At 43.9% G+C, this 3,354-nt stretch overlaps 1 pseudogene; it reads right to left on the reverse strand.

Annotated features, from left to right (window-relative positions):
• Positions 1 to 594: 594 nt before the first annotated feature.
• LOC112403650 (hypoxanthine-guanine phosphoribosyltransferase pseudogene) lies at positions 595 to 1,389 on the reverse strand (annotated as a pseudogene).
• Between the last annotated feature and the right edge of the window lie 1,965 nt (positions 1,390 to 3,354).

Consider the following 3,354-nt stretch of genomic DNA (forward strand, 5'->3'; position numbering starts at 1 on the left):
ACTGAAGACTTCAAAAAGTGGTAGGTTTTTGGAACTTACTGACCTGTATTTAAAAGGAACTGTTGACAAAGATTCGCCAGAAATAATCTGAACAAGCGGGAAAATAGTTAATACTGCTGAAACCGACTAAAATAATTCCAGGATATATGGTTTATCTGACATAACGTTACCTCTAAATACTGTCACTGATATGACTGGTATAATTAACAATATTCAATCACTTCTGTTCTTTCCTGAATATATAAAAATTAAAATACCAATTAAAAAACTAATATATTCTTTTCGTTAAATGTTTCTTATAGATACAATTTCAATATTTTCATTCAGTGGTGGTGTGGTTTAAGAGACTTTTCACTCACAAGTCAAACAACAATCCACCCAAAGGGAACTGATAGTCTATAGGTTCATAGTGCAAATAAAGAGTTCGGGAATGCAGCGGCTGACATTTCTAAAATACAAAACAGATAAAATTCTTAGAAGATACTTGCAATAAGTTCTACTAAGCAGCTGGCCACAGAACTAGCACATTTGATAATGTTCCTGGTGATTTCAATGGGACTCCAGATGTTTCCAAATTCAACTTGAACTCGTACCTTAGGCTTTGTATTTTGCTTTTCCAGTTTCGCTAATGACACAAACATGATTCAAATCACTGAAGTATTTATTAGAGTCAAGGGCATATCCTACAACAAACTTGTCTGGAATTTCAAATCCAACAAAGTCTGGTCTATATCCAACACTTTGAGGGGTCCTTTTCACCAGCAAGCTTGCAACCGTGACCATCTTCGGATTACGCTGCTTGGCCAAGGAAAGCAAGGTTTGCATTGTTTTGTCAGTGTCAATTATATCTTCAACAATCAAGACATTCTTTCCAGTTAAAGTTGAGAGATCATCTCCACCAATTACTTTTATGTCACCTGTTGACTGGTCATTACAGTAGGTTTTCAGTCTGATAAAATCTACAGTCATAGGTATAGATCTATCACTATTTCTGTTCAGTGCTTTGATGTAATCCAGCAGGTGAGCAAAGAATTTATAGCCCTCCTTGAGCACACAAAGGGCCAGGATGTGACAGCCTCCCATCTCCTTCATCACCTCTCGAGCTAGCCGTTCGGTCCTGTCTATAATTAGTCCATGAGGAATAAATACCTTTTCCGAATCCTCGGCATAATGATTAGGTATACAAAATAAATCTAGGTCATAACCTGGTGCATCACCACTAATCACGATGCTGGGGCTGTGGTCACCATAACGGAGCCGGCTGGCGTGTGGGCTGAGGGCAGTCTCCAGTGGTTTCTCTTTGAGTAAACTATTGTTGAGATACAGTAAGTCCCCCACATGGGAACATCCAAGTTGCGAACTTTCAAAGATGCGAACGTGCATTTGCATGTCCCATCAGGTAAGCTAGTGCACGTGTCCTGCATACATTGTCACATGCCTGCATCCTCCACAAGGATGTGCACTTTACTGTCATCTACGACAAGAAATAAAGAGCTACTACCCAGACATCACTGGACCGTTTTTTCAAGAGGGTAGATAGAATTGATCCAGCCAGGAACCAGAACCTGTGCCATCAATGTCAGGCGTGAGTGAAATACAGCTTGCCCTCGGTCTCCTATGGCTGACGATCCTGCAGCTCTACCATCTCCCACCTCCCCTCCCTCCTCCAGTCGGTAACTCTTCTTGCCTGTTCGCTCGATGCCAGCCCCTGTGTGCCAGCTGTTGTACTGTACCACTGTACTATTCGAGGTACCGTACTGTAAGATTAAACATGTTTTCTTTATTTTTTGTGTGTGTTTGTTTTTTATGTATTATTTGTGTGAAAAGTATTATAAACCTGTTGTAGTACAGTACTATGTAGCCGATTGTGTTAGCTGGGTACCTAGGCTAACTTTGCTGGACTTACGAACAAATTGGACTTAGGAACACGTTCTCGGCATGGAACTCGTTCGTATGTGGGGTACTTACTGTATTAGAAACGCTGGCTGCCCCCAGAGCCACCACCTGCCAGTAGTGAGCTCCACGACCCAGTGGTGGTCTGGCAGCTCCTGGGGCATCCCTGGTCGGGGTGGAAGCCTGTCTAGTTTCAGGCTGCCCCAGGGTACCCACATCAAGCTGTAACCTGGCTCCAGATTGAGTTTCCCTTCAGTTTTTCCCTCCAGTCATCCCCACAGACTCCTGGACATCCCTGGATTAAGGGCCCCAGGGAATGGTGAGGACAGTGTCTTGTTTGGGTCGCCCTCCGCGCCTCCCCCACGATGCAGTGCCTCACTGTCCAGGATGTCTCCTCGCCCACAGCCATAACTACCAGCTCTGGGACTTCTGTTGCCTCTGCTTGCCCTGGCTGTGTTCTCTCTGGCAGAGCCGGCTGTGGAGCTAGCAAAGCCCTGAGTGAAAGACACGCTTGATCTTTTTGCAGTCCCTTCTCCTCCACTTATAGGTATACCTTTTACAAAACTTGAACTCTTGTGTGTGGGCCTTGGGACAGTGTCACATTTCAGAAGCACAGGACAATAGCCAAAACAGATTAAAAGGAATGTCTTTGCTCATCCCTCATGCAAGTCATTATGGAAGCTAGACAAAGATTGGAACTCATAAACATTTACTACATTTTCATTTCCGTCTCCTTTGCTCAGAGTTGCTCTGAGAGGCTCTCCTCCTATCCCTGAATAAAACTCCTCTACTCTCTGCCTCCACCTCCATTCTCCTCCTCCCCCAGGACTGGGTTTTATATAGCTTGACTTAGCTTCTCTCCCAGCAACAAGGATCCTTCCTCTTTGGAAGTGGGTGAGAAGTCAGGAGTGTACAATTAAAGAATTCTTTTTATATGTTGGGAGAGAGGGAGTAGTGAGCACTTACACAGAAATCAGCTCTGGTGCATCACTTAGTTTTCAGAATAGGCATAGCCTCATGATTTTATTCTTAGTCACTAACCACTAGAAACACGTTCCTACTGATCTTATGATGTTTCAAGTGTCATGTTAACGATTACCATCCCAGCTTGGTAACTGAGCCAGCTGGCTGGTGAAAAGCAACAGCTCTGTGCTTAAGACTGGCTCAGGAACAGGACTCTGATGAGTTCTAGTTGGTCAGTTTTATCTGGTAGAGGTAGGGAAGGCTGCAACTGCATCATGGCTCTACCTTGTGTGGCAGAGCCTGTTCACCCATTCATTCATTCACTCATTCATTTATTCAACCAACCAAGATTTTTCTGTGCAGCCATTACTCGTCCAGCTCTGTGCTACATACAGAAGAGAGAGATGAATAAGTCTCAACCTTCACCTTCAAGGAGCACACCTCAAGGAGACAATCATGCGACCTCATCAATCATAACACAGTTTGGTGGTGTAACAG

The sequence above is a fragment of the Neophocaena asiaeorientalis genome, unplaced genomic scaffold, assembly GCF_003031525.2.
Source record: "Neophocaena asiaeorientalis asiaeorientalis breed wild unplaced genomic scaffold, Neophocaena_asiaeorientalis_V1.1 scaffold147, whole genome shotgun sequence".
In the NCBI taxonomy this organism is placed as follows: domain Eukaryota; kingdom Metazoa; phylum Chordata; class Mammalia; order Artiodactyla; family Phocoenidae; genus Neophocaena; species Neophocaena asiaeorientalis.